The sequence below is a fragment of the Podarcis melisellensis genome (genome assembly GCF_964234715.1).
Source record: "Podarcis melisellensis genome assembly, chromosome: 3".
Taxonomy (NCBI): domain Eukaryota; kingdom Metazoa; phylum Chordata; class Lepidosauria; order Squamata; family Lacertidae; genus Podarcis; species Podarcis melisellensis.
In genome coordinates, this window is record NC_138530.1 from 60,244,757 (window position 1) to 60,263,888 (window position 19,132).

At 42.1% G+C, this 19,132-nt stretch overlaps 1 protein-coding gene across 9 annotated transcripts in view; it reads right to left on the reverse strand.

Moving 5' to 3' along the window:
• The window catches only part of LOC309366541 (uncharacterized protein), a 94,335-nt gene that overhangs the window by 43,171 nt on the left and 32,032 nt on the right, over positions 1-19,132 (reverse strand). The window contains exon 3 of one of the 9 annotated variants that reach the window (XR_014166733.1): positions 7,672-7,758. The exons of 7 other annotated variants lie outside the window; for them this stretch is intronic. The gene's annotated coding sequence lies outside the window, so the exon portion shown is untranslated. Of the gene's footprint in view, positions 1-7,671; positions 7,858-19,132 lie in introns of all 9 variants that reach the window. One more of the 9 variants, XR_014166734.1, reaches the window with a different exon arrangement.

Genomic DNA, 19,132 nt, shown 5'->3' on the forward strand with positions numbered 1-19,132 from the left:
CTATGTACCACACAATGGTGAACATGTGCAGTATTACAATTTTCTATCCCCTCAGCCTTCCAGGGTTCCTCAGATTCAATAAAGGGACGCAAGTGGCACTGTGGTCTAAACCAATGAGCCTCTTGGACTTGTTGATCGGAAGGTCGGCGGTTCGAGTCCCCACGACAGGGTGAGCTCCCATCGCTCGGTCCCTGCTCCTGCCAACCTAACAGTTCAAAAGCACGTCAAAGTGCCAGTAGATAAATAGGTACCGCTGCAGCAGGAAGGCAAACGGCATCTCCATGCACTCTGGTTTCTGTCACAGTGTTCCATTGCACCAGAAGTGGTTTAGTCATGCTGTCCACATGACCCGGAAAGCTGTCTTTGGACAAACGCCAGCTCCCTTGGCCTGAAAGCGAGATAAGCGCTGCAACCCCATAGTCACATTTGACTGGACTTAATTGTCCAGGGGTCCTTTACCTTTACCTTTTACAGGGACCTGCTATTTACAGATAGGTAGCCGTGTTGGTCTGCCATAGTCAAAACAAAACAAAATTCCTTCCAGTAGCACCTTAAAGACCAACTAAGTTAGTTCTTGGTATGAGCTTTCGTGTGCATGCACACTTCTTCAGATACACACTGGGGACCTGCTATGCAACCCACAAATCTCACATTCATCCCATGTTCATTGCCATCATAAGCACTTCACAGCGTAAGAAGTACCCTGATGGGTCAGGCCACTGACCCATCTAGTCCCACATCCTGCTTTCACAGTGGCCAATCAGATCCCTATGGGAAGCCCCCAAGCAAGACATGAGTGCAACAGCAGTCTCCCCAACTGTTCATTCTGACAGCAGAGGCAGAATATCGCCTTCATGGCTAGTGGCCACTAATAGCCATACTCTCATCTATGCACACTAGTGTAGAACTGGTGCTGGAATAGGTGATGGATGAAGCAGCCTTGGCACATATTGTGCAAGGTCACATACATTGTAACTGGCAGCCCAATCCTCTTTATTAAATGCCTTGTGCAAATATGTCCTTAGAAAGAGCTGTCCTTGGCCATGGAGGTCTCTGAAGCTATTGATGTTGTTTACTTATTGTCTTAACTTTTGAATTAGATTTATTTCTGCCCACTTTTTTTTTCATTTATTTTATAGGTGCCTGCTGTTTTCATTTTACCTCTTAAATCACAAACCGTTTTGAATGAAGAGGTCTCTTCTGCGGTTGTGGCTTTGAGGCCATTTACGTAAATTTATTACAGCTATTCCATGTCTCGCAAAATAAAATTTCTACAAATCTAGTCTCAACTGCCCATTATAATGGCAAGGGGTGTGTGAATGGAAGGCCAGTATATTGCAGAGATTCCTGCTATGAGTGTGTGTGTGTGTGTGTGTGTGTGTGTGCGCGCACACACACACACACACACACACAACACATAGAGATACATTTCATGCCCTATGATGGATGCTTGACTACCCAGTGGGCATGTTTTCCCCTAATGCAACAAGGTCCTTAAGTGCAATGTTTACCTTTTTTTCTCATGGGAAGGAATGCCAGCCATCTACCATTGTAGCAAAAAGCAAAGGGATGCACTCAGGAATGAAGACTAGCCCTGTTTTCTGACCCTGATAACTCCAGCAATTCAAAAATGTTTCCCTCTCTCTGCAGTAGCTCCATTGGGGTTCTATTTCTTGGTCCCACTAAAGCATCAGGAGTGCAGTGAAATGTTCTGAGCAGACTATATGGATAGATCCTCTTCAAACGCCTGCCTGATCTGGCATCCCCCAGATGTTTGGCTCACACCATCCCTCAGCCATTGGCCATACTGGCTGGGACTGATGGGCGTTGCAGTCAAAAACATCTGGAAGACATCAGACTAGAGAAGGCTGTTCTAGGCATCTTGCAAATAATTAAAAAGAAAATAATAAAAAGCCAAGAAACCATCAACAGTCATTTAAAAGAGAGTGAACTACAAGTGAATCAAAGCAGCAACAGCCCATCTTAAGCAGCAAGTTGGTGTGGCAGGAGAGGGTGGGAAGTGTGGCAGGAAGATTCAAGGGCAATCAAAGAAACATTTAAACATTTCAGTGTAGTGTAGTGTAGTTCCGATGTAACCTTATTTGCAGAATATTGATAGATATTCTTTTTCAAAATGAGAGCAACAGCATCAAGTGATACTGAGAACAATCCTAGTTGTGTTTTTCAATGTATTTCTTATCAAAAAAAATCAGTGTGGCACGAGCGAAGTTTTATTCTGAAAATGTGGCCCAGAAAACAGTTTGAGGACCAGGGCCTAAAGCACGGGTAGGCAAACTAAGGCCCGGTAGGCAAACTAAGGCCCAATCGCCTTCTAAATCCAGCCCGCAGATGGTCCGGGAATCAGCGTGTTTTTACATGAGTAGAATGTGTCATTTTATTTAAAATGCTCCTCTGGGTTATTTGTGGGGCCTGCCTGGTGTTTTTACATGAGCAGAATGTGTGCTTTCATTTAAAATGCATCTCCGGGTTATTTGTGGGGCACAGGAAATCGTTCATTTATTTATTTTTCAAAATATAGCCCGGCCCCCCACAAGGTCTGAGGGACAGTGGACTGGCCCCCTGCTGAAAAAGTTTGCTGACCCCTGGCCTAAAGTGTTGTTCGAACAGAGCATATGTCTCATGACACTGTAAAACAGGTAGTTTTTTTCCCTCTTTGATATCTGATTATGGGTTATCACAAAAACAAAGGTTTGGGAGGGTGAACATGTACACGGGTCCTCAAGTCTGACGTTACAGAGCTTTCTTTTTATTGCTTTATATTGAGCAAAAACATTTTCATTACCATCACAATACTGCAAAAACAAATTGCACTGAAAGCGTGCAGTGAATTGACACAGATTTGAAGCAGATGTATTCTAAAATAGAGGCTACAAGCATTTAAAAAAGAAAAGAAGAAGAACTTTCCCCCTAACATTTCATATCTATCCATGGCTAATTCTTCCCATTGCTTCTGGAACAGCAGCTCATAAAAAAAAAAAGCATCTGCATTTGACAATATATGTGGGAAGAGTGAGTTCTCTGGAAATTTGCTTAGCTAAGGAAACACTGGGAATTTGGATTGCTCTCAAGGAGTATTTGCCAAGAAAGATTTGCACATGTTTCAATGTAACTTTAAGGGATTCACAGCAAGCAACCTGTTTTAATCCACAACTGCAATTGCTGGTTTTGTACAATAAAAACCAGAAAGGGAAAAGTTCAAAAGGTGATTCCCCACACCCTCACCCCTGATACAACAGTGGTTAAAGCTACAGGCACATATGGCCATTTTTTGGTGCTGGTCCACAACATTGTCAAATCAGTGTAGTCAAAAGCCAATAGCAACTTACCCAAAGGCTTGCATTTTCCATTGACAACCTGTCATAATGCCATGCCAATTTTGGGATTCATCTCCTAAACATCCATTCCATTATGTAGTATACTAAGATATTTACATCATCAACAGTGAAGGTGGTGATAGGATAGGAATAGAAGCACTTGCATGTCCTTCAACAACTGTTGGAAACTGTGTAGGAGAAGACATAGTTCAGGGATGAGCTATCTTCTCCAGTCTGAGGGCCACATCCTGGTTCCGGGCAACCTTCCAGGAGCCACATGCCAGCAGTAGACAAGGCCAGAGGCAAGAAGTGGACACATGTAACTGTACAGTAGGCTAGCTTCTGCACACACACACCAACACTCCCTCTACCTTGCCTCCATCCCAGCAAGCAAGAGTCTTTGAAGGCCCATCCCAGTCAATCAAAGATACTAAAGGAGGATGCAAAGCAGGGGTGGTGAGGGGCAGGGCCTAGGAAGAGGAGAGTGTACCTAGGGAGGGGGTGTGACCTGGGGAAAGTCCTGACAGCCTGATGGAGAGCCTCAGAGTGCCGGCCCCTGTGCCTGAGGCTCCCCATGCCTGCTGTAGCTGAAAGCAGAGGATGAGTCCAATCTTCTGGCCCTTGAGCAGCCTTCATTCGTTACTGCATTCGGTTCTCTCTCGACCAGCATACACAGTCCATTTCTTGTGGGTGTGACTCCATGGGCAAGCCTCACTGCCAACTCCTTTTATCGATTTTCTTCAGTTCACTTGTACTGTATACTTATTCACATTTCAACAGAAACCTCCAAGCAGTTTGCATACCTTGTATGATTATGCAGGACTAAGAACCAGGCCTCTCTTGCAACCTGCTTCCTCTGGCAGTTTGTCAAAAACCAGGTCTGATGAGCTTTGCATGGCGGGGTGTTTATGTGTGTGTGTGTTTAAAAAAAGCCAGAGCACAGGATTCTAATTGACAGCTGCTCTCAAGGTTGTAGACATTTTAACAAAGATAATAAATAAATAAATTCCTTTTCCCAGTTATAATGGCAGCAACCTTGAAATCAATTAATTAAAATAGGAAAGAATCACTCATTGTTAAAGATCCATCCTGGCAAAAAAAGGGGGGGAGGAATAACCTTACTGAAATAATAATAGCTATTTATCCTGTACAACATGGGCTCTTCTTTATGAAACACCCTATTATACATAAGAGCTGTCCAGATTCAAAGGCATTATACACAAGATCGACTAGCAGCAATATTTAACAGAGTCCTATTGTCTGCTGCTCTCTAAATTGCAATTTGCCTTCATAAACTGAAAAGAGATTTTTATTCCTCTGGGTATGTGTGTTTCTCCCCACACCCTCCTTTTTTGTGGAGGAAGGGAAGGGAAGACGAGAAATCAGATCTCAGTTGTCAACCTAAATGAGCTTTCTAACCAGCTAGGATATTATAACAAGAAAATGAAGGTATTTAAATTCACTGACTTTTAAAAAAAATAGATATCTATGTGTTATTTTACAAAAATCCCACCATGTAACAATACTTCAACAGCCAAATCTTCCTTGTAGGCTATATCACATTGTAATTGGCTGAGATGTAAGTTATGCATTTAAGCCAAATGCAAAAGTGCTATAACAGAGAAAGAGGTCAATTATCTTCTAGCAAAGACTGCTACAAAAAGAAAGAAAGAAAGAAAGAAAGAAAGAAAGAAAGAAAGAAAGAAAGAAAGAAAGAAAGAAAGAAAGAAAGAAAGAAAGAAAGAGAGGGAGGTTAGTGCAATTAGAATATACTATTTAACATGATTAGTCATTTCTGGTATTCTAATACTACTACATCTTTTCTAAACTATGTGCTGTGTTTACTTAATTTGCACAAGGTTTTCATTAGCGGAGGGTTGTTGTTATTACTAGAATGGGTTTTTCTATTTGCAGCACTAAATTATGATTGAACTGGTGTGCATTCACAGCACTGCTCCTAAGGAACAAAACCCACAAAGGGAAATAACAGTCACCTACACTGATCAGATGAAGCAGAGAACACAAGCCCTCTTGACCTTTAATGGCTGGGCAGAAGAGGGAATTTGGGCAGGTGAACCAGAACAGTTCTAGCATTGCACAAGCAAAAGAAATCTTTGACTGGACAAAATTTCTTCTTTCTCTTGGCAACTGTTAAAGATACAGGGAAATGGTTCAGATCAGGACAGCAGCAAACCCCCCAAAACTACGCCCCTTTTGTTCCAATCAGGCTGTATTCTCAATCCAGATTACTCCTTTCCATGGCTGCCATTACTTTAAAACACAAACCCATGATTATTGTCGTGTCTGTTTTGGTCCTCAGTGGCAAGATCAGGTATGACAGATTTATTGTGTTCAGGTACAGCAAATTATCTTTGCACTCTCTTCTTAAAGACAGTCAAGAGTCCAGATTCACCTCATCCCTAAAGCCAGGAGGCATCCTCTTACAGGTCTGTAGTAACAGCTCTGCCAGAGAGTTGTATATAAACTTGTAAATAAACTCATTGAGAGCCAGTGTGGTGCAGTGGTTAAGAGCGGTAGACTCATAATCTGGTGAATCGGGTTTGCGTCTCTGCTCCTCCACATGCAGCTGCTGGGTGACCTTGGGCTAGTCACACTTCTCTGAAGTCTCTTAGCCTCACTCGCCTCACAGAGTGTTTGTTGTGGGGGAGGAAGGGAAAGGAGAATGTTAGCTGCCTTGAGACTCCTTTGGGTAGTGATAAAGCGGGATATCAAATCCAAACTCTTCTTCTTCATTAGCAACACTTAGTGGGGATGAATAGGGACAAGTGCCCCAGGCTGCAGAAAGTGTGCTCTGCCATCTTTTGCCCACACACTTAGGTTCTCCAGCTTCCTAGAGTAAGATGAGGAGGGATAGATAGAGGGCTTCGCTGCTACTTCTGGCTCCAAAAGTAGGGTTGCCATATTTCATGAAGTTAAAATCCGGATGATTGGCAGTTCAACAAAAGTTGTGGAGACTTTTTTGAGAGATCGCCAAAAAAGTTGTTGAGTTTTTTGGGGGGAGGGTCATAAAAAAGAGAGCTTTTTTGGAGAGCTCCTGTCTACAGCCGCCAATCACACTGATCTTCTGATCACCACTCTGATCACATGACAGGGAGGAGGAGGAGGTGACAGAGGAGCAGCTCCAGGCACTTGGCAGGCTCCAGCAGCTACAATCACACCGCTATTCCCAAATGCTGTCCTGATCTCTCGTCAAGAGGCCCTGCCTCCGCCACATCTAATGCTCCCAGCACTGCAGCTACTCAGAAACTTTGGGCTCCAGCCAGGAAGGAGAAGCAGCGGCAGTGCCAATAGTTTCTGTAGGCCCCCCCAAAAAAACAGGAACATGTCTGGGATTTTCAAGACATATGGCGACCCTATCCAAAAGAAATAATGTAAGCTAGGGAGGAGAGAGAAGATGGAGGGGCCACCACCTCTAAAGCAGCTGAAATACAATAACAATAACAAAAATAATAACAACAGAAGGAGGCTACTGCTATTATCACTGGGAAGAGGAGAAGGGCAGTAGAGGCAGTAAGGAGATGAAGACAAGATGGCAGCCTAGACAGCATGATTCTCTTCAAGGCCCTCCACGCACCACACACACACACACACACACACACACCCCCTTGGTATAGCCCTGACAATAGCAGCAGATCAGAGCAGATTGATTTCAGTCATTTGGCAATTGTTGCCTTCAAACAATATAAATAGCAAACACTCCATCCTGGAAATAAGGAATATGCTTACATTTAAAAAAAACAAAAACCCACATTTTCTTGGTGCAAATCTCTGTATTTCAGAGAGGGTCATGCTCTGCTCTATCTGGTGAATGCAGAACAAGTCAAGGCCAGAGCTCAAATTAAATATATGCTGCAGGAATCAGAACATTATGTTTTAGAAATATAAAATATAGCCCCTTGATGCTCTGTCATATAATTGACTTTTACTGCTCACCATTGGGCAATAAAATTAAGAGCTATATTTAAATCAGTTCCCTAACACACACCAATATGCTATAAACTGAAGTGTGTATAAAACAGGTTCTAAAGGGGGGAAGGAAAAGGAACACTGAGCAAGTTCCTCCAGGCTAACTATGTACCTAAACACAAATAGCAATTTGACAGCACACTTCCCTTGCCTTGAAAAGAAAAAGTAAGAGCAAGCTCTTCTCACTTAGGCGGAAGTGCATAACGCATTGTATAATGGAACAATTCACAACAAGCAGACACAACTTTCAGTCAGAACTCAAAAAAGAGAGTCTGCATTCTTCAATAGATCCTATTTAAAACACATTGTTGTCCAGGTTCTGTGACTGCGGCATTCACACAACTCTTACCGTCTTCACTGTACAGTATTCACTCCTAGGTCATGCTGGTCTCCGGTCGTCTACATTGTGGCCTGGGTGAAGGCAGCAGGATAGCACCTTTTACATCCAGATAGGAGAATATCAATTTGGTGGCAATCTCAGGTCACATAATTTCTGCTCCAAGGCTGATTATTTCCTTCACACCCACAGTTATCACTAAAAGATTAAAAGAGAGAAAGCAGGGACTGTGCCCTTACTGTGGTTTTATTTAAAAGAACCACGGCCTTGCATGATCAGGTCTACAAGCTGTCAATTGAAAGGGCCAGAGCTGAGCCAATTGTTCAGGGCAGGAAATAGTTAACTCCAGAACAGCAAACAGATCAGAGCGTCCAGAAGAAGTCATGTTGTCAAGGATAGGCAGAGGTCCAAAGATGACACACCAGAGCAAGCAGGAAAATGCAATGAATCTGGGCTACCAGCAGTTCAGACTGAGGAATCAAGCCTGAAAGCAGTAGCTTGTATATTCCAAACAGGTCCCTATTGGCTTCCTAGATCACCTAATAAGCTACAGTAGTTCTTCCTACCCTAATGGGGCAGAATCATTTTTAACCTGAGGCCCACATTCCTTCATGGGCAACCTTCTGGATGGGGCACACTGCAGGCTTGTTAGGACCAGATGTAAAAGTGGATGGGTCAACTCATGCGATCTGCACAGTAGGTTACATTCTAGCCACAAACAATCAGAGGTTTCTACATAAGCAGCTCCACCCAGGCAAGCAAGAGGCATGATTGAAGTTGAAGGATATTCCAGCCAAGCAAAAACATTCAAAGAGGCAAAGGAGCAGGACTGGAGAGGTTGTTGCCTGGGAAGGGCTGTGGATTAGGTCTGTGTCCACTCTAGGCAAACAAGGAATGTTGTATTTGACTGCTCCAGTGGCTTACATCCCACACTTCAGACTTAGGAATGTTCTGGGTAGTGCACCAAGGAAGGCACCTGAGCTTTCTAAGTGAAGTCTTGATGTTCCACTGCAGGTGTTTCTGCTCCACATATATCCTCTATGCCATTCACTACTTCACACTAGAGTTTCCTGCTTGCCTCACAAAAGTGTGCACAGCATGCAGCAGCTATTCGCTGAGAAGCTCCTTTGACTGGTTTTGATCATCCTGCTGTATGAAATTGATGAAGCCAGTTCTGTACAAAGTAAGAGTGAGCTTGAGATCGATGTTGATATGTGTTCATTAGTGTGACTGGTGGCGATCCAAGTAGCCTTGGAAGCATTCTTGGCCATGCTTCATAGGTCTGTGTGCTTCTGGCAGAAAGCTGGAGGCAGATTCACATGACTTTTTGCCATAGCACATTGAGTCTGGGCAGGGGGGGAAGGCTGCACAATGCAAAGACTCGTTTAATGAAACCATCCACATAGTTCAAGGACACAAGCCAAGCCACAGCCATATGTTACTGAGGAAGGAAAACAAACAAATAAGCAGACCCAGCTCTTTCCCTCTTTTCTCATAAGATAGATAAGAACAACTCTCCATTGCTATTGTCATCCTGGTGTCTTTTCTTTGCAGTGAGACCACCTTTAATTTATTGTTCCTGAATATAGATAAAGAAAACTGGACACGCTGATTTAATGAAAATATTGTTGGTATGTTTCACCATGTTAATAACTAGCAAGATGGTGGAAATGTCTATGGAAACATGGCAATAATATTGAGCCACAGCTAGGAATCAGGGAAACCCTTTCCGTCTGTTATTTTCAGTAGCACACACACATTTCATTGAGTGGTTTACCCTAATAGACACAGATTTCCTGGAGAACTGCATTGCAAAATTAAGAGAAGTATGGATTTTGGAGGATCTATTGTTTCAGAAAGCGCAATTTGGACAAGTTCACCTTCAAAGGTGGACTGAATCCCATTTTCCCACATTCTTACCTCCAGCTGAGTGGGAAAGTGTGAGCTTCAGTTTTCTATCTTCAACATGAGTTGTATGTCAGGCCCTATCTTTTCCTGTCCTGTCTCTTAACATCTTCTGTCTCTCCTTCCTTTGACCTGGGTTCTTTGCACTACCTGTTTTCAGGTTTCTCTCTTCGTGATCCACCCGCCTCCATCCCACATCTCTTGCTCCTTGCTTCCCTTTGATTTCCCTAGCTAGTTCAGAGCCCATCTCTTAACTGAGGTTCTTTCTATACGTGTGTGTGTGTGTGTGTGTGTGTGTGTGTGTGTGTTTGCTTTCTGGCTGAAACAGACTCCTATTCCAAGATGTTTAGCAATAGCACTTTAAAATACTTCACACAACAATGGTATTGTTTGGCAACTGTCTCCTGTAGAGCTGCAGAACTGGTCTCAGCAGACGTGTGTCAGTTAAATGGAGAGTGCCGACCAGCCAGTTATTGGGCATTGTGTACTTTCAAGCTGACTTGTCAGTTAGTGCTTGAAATTAAACTCATTCTGATAAGCATAAGAGACATAATTGGTGACTCACAAAGGCATTAGGGCTTGAATCCCCAGTCAGCCTTCCTGTGGATTTCTCCTCTGTAGTTCCTAGGGGACACAGGTGTTTGAGAGGATTTCTCTGAGGTAGAAAGTCACAAAGGATCCAAATCCAGCCCTTTACCTTCTTCTCTGAGCTTCCCAATAGTACCTTTCCCTTGTGAGCCAGCAAAGCCATTAAGAAGATGGCAGACAGATGTGCATATGCATTCACAAAGATGTGGAACGCTATGCGCCTGGATACTTCACCAGTCCTCCTGGACATCAAGTTTGCCTTCTTTGTAATGCCATTAATGGTCTGGCTACTGCCTTCTAATGCAGGCTTCTTCAACCTCTGCTCTCCAGATGTTTTGAGACTACAATTCCCAGCACCCCTGACCACTGGTCCTGCTAGCTAGGGATCATGGGAGTTGTAGGCCAAAATTATCTGGAGGGCCGAGATTGAGGAAGCCTGTTCTAGCCTGATCATCCTGTGGTTCTGTAAGACTCAACAATGGCATTTAACCTCTTCTGTCCTGTGAGGAGGATCCTTACAACTTGCTAAACATTTATATGGGTTGTGTGTGCATACTTGTGATCTGCCTTAGAAGGTTGTAAATGCTGGATATATATAACTGTAATAAATAAATAAATAAATAATAAATAAATATTGGTTGTCCTCTGTGTTTTCCCCTTGTGACTTCATTGTATCATGGTGTGGAAATATTTTTCCCCCACCACCTTTCTTCAGACGTGCCAGTTGACCACATAGTCCAAAATTAAACAAATAAAGTTGCTAATTTGAAACAAGCCCTAAAGGCTTTAATATTCCTTGCACTATAGCAACGTGCAAAGTCATTCCTATTTAATTAGTTAGGCCAAAGTATTTGCAAAACAATTACGAATGTAATTTAATTCCGGTGTTTGGTAAATATCCAGGGATTCGTTAGCTGCAAACTTATGACCTACATGTTGAGTTTGCTTTACAAACTACCGTTAAACCAGTCGGATAGAAATTAAAAAGCATATCATGGCGAGCCACAAAGAAGTGTGTAGATGATGGATACAGATAGAAATAGAAGGTGTGTTCACCTGAGCTTCTCTTTCAAATTAATGCCACACCAGAAGAGTCACCTTTTTCTACTTCTCTTCCCCTTTAGCAGTTCTTGAGACTGTTCCAGATCCACTGTGTGTAACGTTCTTCACTGCACACAGTGGTGTTGTGGTTCTGAGGGAATGTGTTGCTGGATGGCTGAGCTTAGTCCCCTTTATATTGCTTATATTGTTTTATTTATTCCATTTCAACTGTGCATATTTTACCATCATGGCTCGTTGGTTCCTAACGTCTACTATTGTTTTCTAACTGGGTGCCAGCCTCAGCAGCGAGAGATTCACAATGCACTGAAGTAATTAGCTGAACCATCATGCAAAAAATATATATTGCAAAGTAGATAGTGTAAAATATCTATAATCTGGATTTTGTGTTTCAGATTTTTATGGTGAATAAAATTGCTTGTACAGCCCAGAGCAGTAAATAATGCTGCACATTATACACCTTTTCTTTGTTCATATACTTAACCCTCCAAACCACTTATAGATTCCAGGAAATTTAAAATGTAGTTTTGATGTTAGGTGATAGGAGTTGATGCATTTATGCTGTGGGAGATCTTTTTTTGTCCTGCTGAATGAACAGTAATCTTATGGTTCTACTTCGCTGAGTCAGGTATAGCCCCCCTTCCTCATAGAGAATGGTTCTGATTAAAATACAGTTAAAATCTATATTTTAATTGTTTATCTGCCACTAAAGAACACTGAATTACAGTTTGTAACCGTTTAATGGCTTAGTCTCTGTGTGTGCTTGTTTCTTAACTTGGTGTCACAAGCAATAGACAGTGGTACTGCTCCCCTATAGAGGTAGAACAAATGGTAGAGCTGGTGTTTGTCCTGGTATTTTCCTGTTGCTAGGCAAAGACAGCCAACCCCTGATTAAGGATTGCCAGATGGTCTGAAAATTCTGATGCTGCTACTCCTAGTAACAAGCTAGTCAAAGCACTCACCACAAACACATACAAAGTCAGCCAAGCAAAGGCTGGTTAACCATACCGAAATAATTAGGCCCCGCTATATGGCTACGATCTTGCACCAACATGTAACATATGCAGATAAAAACAGATGAGCAACGTATGTGTTTAGCAGAACTGAAAAGAGCTATCTTAAAAAGCACACTAGGCTGTCTTGTGGAATATTTCACAGATTTGAAAGGGATCAAATTAAGGAAATACCTTTCTTGCGTACTAATGTTCAATCAATTTTTATCTGCCTATCTAATCACAGACTAGCTCTCATAGAGGCCAATACGATCTGAAGCTATTCTAAGGATGTGTGCACGATGTCTACTATCTTTCATTCATTATCTTAATTGTCCAATTCCCTATCAGATTCTTTAGGGTTTCTTTATGCATCAAAGACAAGCCTGCCAAATCCATAACCATTTTTTAAAACTCAACATATACTAGTAATTGTCCTGATAAAACAAATGCAAGTCCCTGGCTACTATCTCCTGATCATGGTTTACTATTGAAGATGGATTACTTTGCCCTACCTGCCTTGGTCTATGATGCTGGTGGCTGAAGATGGGCTACTGGCAGACAAAGTCCCAATAAAACAGAGCCCTTGCCTGCCATGAGTCCAGTTATGTACCAGTATGTAGACACCTTACAGTCACCAGTGATCTGGATCCACAATGCAGTCTATGTCATTGTTTTGTTAGACTGATCAGTTGAACATGCCCCATCCCAAGCTGCTGATTAAATAGCATCAGCGTATCTTACAAAAATAGCAAATAGAGCAACTTACAAAACTGATTCCGTAAAAGCAACGTACAGTGGTACCCCAGGTTAAGTACTTAATTCGTTCCGGAGATCCATACTTAACCTGAAACTGTTCTTAACCTGAAGCACCACTTTAGCTAATGGGGCCTCCCGCTGCTGCCGTGCCGCAGGAGCCCGATTTCTGTTCTCATCCTGAAGCAAAGTTCTTAACCTGAAGCACTATTTCTGGGTTAGCGGAGTCTGTAACCTGAAGCGTATGTAACCTGAAGCGTATGTAACCTGAGGTACCACTGTATGACAAAATGTGTTACGTAGGGTGCCATACGTCCAGATTTTCTGGACATTTTTTTCTCCTTTGATGCTACTACATCCCCATGTTACATTGTTTGCAGCATCCTTGCTGCTTCAGGCTTGGGAATAAACTACCACCCATGTGGCATGTATCATATTACATGTTGTTCTTTTGTGATATGGCCCAATATCCACCAGGGACAAGTCTGAAACCATGAAAGAAACACTTTGCACATGACCTAAGCTGGAATCCAACTCTCCAGAGGCAAAAGGCTAGTGAATTAACCTACTGTGTCACACAGCCCTTCACTATTGATTAGTAATTATTCTTTCTAAATGAGACAAGGACATAGGACATGGAGTCATCTGCTGTATAGTCGGTGAAAATCCAAGACTTCAGAATGCTTGGCCTTTTTCAATCAGTCACTCTGAAGGTTGATAAAGAAATATTAGCTCTAGCTGAAATACAATTAAAAATATAATTTAATTCTAGCCATCGTAAACAACAAGGGGACGTGTCAGTGAAGAAGGTGTAAAAGCAAGAACTATGGTTCCATGAAGTACAAGTATAAAGCCTGCAAAAAAAAAAAAAGATAAATTCTATGTCAAGCAACTATCCAAATTTATTGGCATGAATTGATTACTAAGATTTTTTTAAAAATGAAAGGAAATGAGTAAGAATACATAATAGGTTTGAGTGAATAGAATATTTGAGGCGAAATAAATATTTCTAATTTGTTTCTTTAAAGTTGTAATAACAACAGACAGAAATGTTCTTCCCTTGGCAACCAATGGCATCTTCAGTAGAAACAGGAAACTTCTGGACATTGATAAAATCTGGCCCACCCCCCCCCACCCTCCGGGGAGGGACACCTGTCAGAAATTAAAACATACTAAATCAAAATATTATTATTTAATAGATTTATTAGGCCAATTTAAAGCCACATAAAATATAAACATAATCACAGGAATCACAATAAAAGGCAGTAAAAACATTTCAAGTCAATATATCACAGCCAGCCAAGGTAGAATGAAAGGGGAAAGGTTGGGTTCTGCCTATATTGAAACCAATTCTGCACAAAGATATTCTCAGTGCCCGCCTAACACTACCAAGGAGGCAGCTGGTCATATTTTGGGGGAGAGGGAGCTCCACAGTCATGGGCCACTGCATAAAAGGCTCTGCCCATTGCATCTGCCAACCTGGCATGCACATAAACAGGACCTCTGCAGCTGATCTCAGATTCCAAGCAGGTTTGTTTGGACATAGACAGTCCTTTAAGTAACTTGGTCCCAAACCATTTAGGGAATCTTAAGAAAATCTGAGTTCTTGGCTCCCCCCCCCCTTTGGACCATTCCACTCTGGATGGATGCATGAATTGACTGCAGGGTCTAGTCTCCAGCACTGAGACAGGTAATTCATATTTAATATCCACAACAGGCTGGTTGTTTTTAATTAGGACTGTCATCCCATTAAAAATCCCTCAGTTGACTGATGGTTTAACTGATTAATTGATTTGTCAATTAAATATGCATTCCTTTGTAGCAAGTGCCATTGTAGACAAGGGGTTTTCTCTTGTGTAACAGATCTTCTTAGGTAGCCACTGCATTTTTTTTAATGCAGTTTCTTTTATTTAAATAATAATAATTAACAACATTTTGAAAAGTTGCTGCCGCATTCACTAGGGGCACTTTTTAGTCAAGCAAAAGGTTTTAAATCAATTTATCTAAGCAATCGATCAGCAATCAAGCAGCTCTATTGTTAACTTAAAAATGCCAACAGTAACACTACTATTCCCATGAATCATGTGTGTGTCCAGGTCATAGCAAATGTCTTTTCTATTTTCTCCTTTTTCAATATTTCACATTAGTAGCTTGCTTTCTTTGACTGCTTTTTCTAAATTGATCTGGTAAAGGTAAAGGTAAAGGGACCCCTGACCATTAGGTCAAGTCGCAGATGACTCTGGGGTAGCGGCGCTCATCTTGCTTTACTGGCCGAGGGAGGCAGCATACAGCTTCTGGGTCATGTGGCCAGCATGACTAAGCCGCTTCTGGCAAACCAGAGCAGTGCATGGAAACGCCGTTTACCTTCCCGCCGGAGTGGTACCTATTTATCTACTTGCACTTTGACGTGCTTTGGAACTTCTAGGTTGGCAGGAGCAGGGACCGAGCAACAGGAGCTCACCCCATCGCGGGGATTCGAACTGCCGACCTTCTGATCAGCAAGCCCTAGGCTCAGTAGTTTAGACCACAGCACCACCCGCGTCCCTACAGTAGAATTGATATGGTAGAATGCCCAAAATGGGAGGGGGGAGAAAGTGGAACTGTGGGAGAAAAAAGGAAGTGGTATGAAAGTTTGCTCAACTTTGTTTTTGGAGCTTCCTCTCATCCTCTGAGTCCCAGTCACTCTCTGTGGTAACTTTTGGAAAGTAATAAATCCTTTCCTTTTCAAAATTTTATTTGGATTATAAATAGCTTTTTAAAATGAATTGGTTTTCAACTGTCATTGGAATAATTTTAATGCTCCTGAGTTGGAGTTTTGGTTTGGTTTTCTACTGCTGTCTTCATGTGCATTATTATTATTATTATTATTATTATTAGCCATCTACAGACACACTTCTCAAGGTGATGTACAAAATACAATAAAACAGCTTAAACACACACACACAGAGAGAGAGAGAGAGAGGGAACGAGAGGGAGAGAGAATAGCAAATAAATTAAAATCCAATACAAAATAAGCATCTATGGTAGACACCTATTCATCCAGCTGGGAAATTTGCTAGAACAACAATGTCTCCAGTTCTTTCTGGTGACACCCTGTCAGGATCCATCAGCTAATCTGCAGAATCCCCTTGAGTGAACTACTTCAAAGCTGAGGCATGCGCAAGTGTTTCCAGCGCCTGGAATTAATTGCTACTTTAGCTGAGTTTCTGGGCACTAATCTACTACCCATAAACTACAAGGAGTTTGGGGTGGGAATGACGAGAGAATGAAAATATGAACTTGTCTGATGTGATACTAAGAAAATGTGTTGCAGATATGGAAGTCAACATAGCCACAAGCACGGCCCATAGAGCAATTATTTGCTTCATACCTCAGAATACCATGTCCCTGAGAGAATGCTAAATGTAGGAACTGAAGCAATTTAGGATCCTTCCGCCAGAACTTCACCATCTCTCATGCAATCACAGTCCATGAAATACAACTTCCTCAATTCTTCCCCCCCCCCTTATGTGTATGTTTCAGAATGCTCCTTGTCCCTTATATGAAGTTGTTTTTCACTTTAACAGTCAGCCATTAAATTCATCTTTAACCATTTCATACCAGTATTCTACACAGGTCACTTTCTCGTACATGACACTCTTAACAGTAATTCCACCTCCGGTCATAATATGAGTAATGAAAACACGACAAGTGCATCCTAGCCATAACACAACACTATCAGAAGCAATTGCTCAATGGTACATTACTACGGGAAGCGGGTGGCACTGTGGGTTAAACCACAGAGCCTAGGGCTTGCCGATCAGAAGGTCGGTGGTTTGAATCCCCGCGACGGGGTGAGCTCCCGTTGCTCGGTCCCTGCTCCTGCCAACCTAACAGTTTGAAAGCACGTCAAAGTGCAAGTAGATAAATAGGTACCGCTCCAGCGGGAAGGTAAAAGGCGTTTCCATGCGCTGCTCTGGTTCGCCAGAAGCGGCTTAGTCCTGCTGGCCACATGACCCGGAAGCTGTACGCCGTCTTCCTCGGCCAATAAAGCGAGATGAGCCCGCAACCCCAGAGTCGGTCACGACTGGACCTAATGGTCAGGGGTCCCTTTACCTTTCTACATTACTACACCTGTGTGTAAATGGGGCCAGGGAAGGGACTGAATAGTTTGCCACATGTCTGCAGATATGCATACAAAATCCATATGCAACGCCACTTGCCTAAAGAGCATAGAAGGGGAATGAGACAGCGGAGGGATTGGTGTACAGCTATTTGTTGCATGCTGTCAGTCAATGTTCAGTGAGGCAAATGGGCCATTGCCCCACTAAACTCACCTTGTCTCAAGGCCTGCCCCCACCTGCATGTCTTCTTACTAACAACCAGTCTAGGAGGCGGCACTGTCTTCCTACCCTTGTGGAAGACAGCATGGAGAAGAATGGGGACAGATTAGTTGGCTCTGCCTGTCGTTTGGGTCTGGCTTCACCTGCCATTGGTCTCCTTGCCTTCTGCCCTCCCCCCCCCCCAGTCCCACTTGGCACCAACCACCACTGCCATCAGTGCTGAAACTTCGTTCTGGTTATTGCTTCCAGTGTGTCCAGCTTAGCACTAAATCACACAACCAGCAGTGCAAGAAGCAGCTGGCAGGGGATGGCCTTTGAGAATCCAAATAAAACAAAAATTACAACCTCACAGTAAATGCAAGTGAGATTTTAGCCTTCGCAGCAAATGACAAAACTGGGGAAACATGTAGCCGGTTTCTTCCAGAATTTAAGAAAACTCTTAGGAGGTTATACATGAACCACAGAGTGATTCTACTCTCACTATATGATCTGCGGGTGAACCATACTTCAATTTAGTAGGAAGTATCAATAATGAATGAATATGAAAAATAAACAATTCTCTAGTCCTTTGTGTGAGTGAAAATATCGTTTTTAAATGGACTTGCATTTTAGCCTAGTTTCAGTCAAGTTTGAATTTCATATCCGCCTCGATTTCCATTCTTAGAGCTTTCCTAAATGATTTCCCTCCCACAAGATAATTGAACATAAATTACTCCATTGTTGGTAATCCAGATTGCTTCCTCCAATTAGTGCTTCTGTTTCAAGGCAACTGTATCCTCCCAGTACTCCAACTGCAATAATTTTAATTTATGTTTCATTATTAGGGAAATGTGTTTCCCCGCACACACTTGTTGCCCAGCACATCACTTGCAATAATGAGCCAAACTAAATATGACCAGTCAATGAATGAGGTCCCTATCCTTGAACCATAAGTGCCCTTCCCAGTGTAATCTCTTCTGTGTATGAGACTGAGTATTAAATATTTTTAATATTTAATATGCTCTTGTCCATGGGGTCACGAAGAGTCAGACACGACTAAAAGACAACAAAAATTAAATATTTTAAAGTATCGCTGTTTGTGTGTGTGTGTTTGTTTGTTTGTTACATTTCTTACTCCCCTTCGACAAAGAGTCATAGGGTGGTTTTCAACAATATAATGTACAATTATAAAAGCAAGTAAAATGTATCAAACCATTATAATAACCTAAACTTGAATTGTTTCAGAAAGTGCAAATTAGGTAAATTCAACATTAAATCTGAACTGAATTGAATTTGTCCTCCATCCCTAGTTAACCAAATATTAAATTTATAAAATACTGGGATTTAAAAAAAAATTCTCATACAAACTAGTCTTGATAATGGCGTCTTGAAATATGATTGCTTATTTAGCCTTATAGGTATGTGATATTTGATATCATTTGTATACATGCATAATCCTCTCTATGTGACCTTGTTCACAGCAACGTGCACTGATATATCATGAAAACAGGATTACGCTTTCAAATGAAGATTAAACAGTAGTAGCCACGAGAACACTAACGTTATTTATTAACAGCCCACCTTGCTTTCAGATCACTTCATAAAATTAACTGTAAAATATTGGTGTATTGTTGCTCAGCCTTCCTCTGAGATAGGATTTCCCCCCCTCACTGAGCAAAAGATATTATCTGAGGTCTATTTGCATGAGCAATTTTCCATGTTCCTCCTTTGGCTTGTATTTTGGTGTTGTGAATGCCTACATTTGCATCTTGCTGGTCATTCAAAAATGCCTGAAATTATAGGTGGTCAAGGGGTGCTACCAGGGTTCGATGCCACAAATACCCTTCCAGGATGACAAACAGACTCCAGTAC